We start from the raw sequence: 644 nt of genomic DNA on the forward strand, positions 1-644 counted from the left end.
CGCTTATGAAAGAATGAAGAGAGTATCTATCAGCAAAACTTTGTAGACAGAGTCTCCTTTACAGCAGACACTGCCTTGCCTGATGTAAAAGGCAAAAATAAAACAGTACCCGTCGTGGAGGCTTAGTGGCTATGGCATTGCGCTGCTAAGCACGAAGTCTCAGAACGTAATCCCGGCCGCTGCGGCCACATTTTAACTGGTGCAAACTGCAAAACCACCTGTGTACTGTGCATCGAGTGCACAGCAAAGAACCACAGGTTGTCAAAATTAATCCCGAGTTCCTCACTATGGCGTGCCTCATAATCAGATCGTGAATATGGCACGTAGAACCCCAAAATTTAAATTAATTTTGATTGAAGAATAAGACGAGCTGCTTTGTTTTGTAAAGATTTTAAACAATTTGTCAGGGTTTTTGAATGAGAATTTTTATTATGGATGCATATTCAAGCTCTGACCTACTTAAATTTTCAAGGCAACTCACACTGTTAAGAGGCGCACAAAGGATGGCAAAGGCAGCCCAATGTAGAGATGTAGAGCTGGCAGGCTGTTAAGTATCGCATAATGAACAAGTGAGAACACCCAAATATTTATCAAAGGAACAGTATTGATACACTAGCCCTGGAGAGCTTTTCCTAGTAGCAATG

Source organism: Dermacentor silvarum, chromosome 1 (assembly GCF_013339745.2).
Source record: "Dermacentor silvarum isolate Dsil-2018 chromosome 1, BIME_Dsil_1.4, whole genome shotgun sequence".
Lineage (NCBI taxonomy): Eukaryota > Metazoa > Arthropoda > Arachnida > Ixodida > Ixodidae > Dermacentor > Dermacentor silvarum.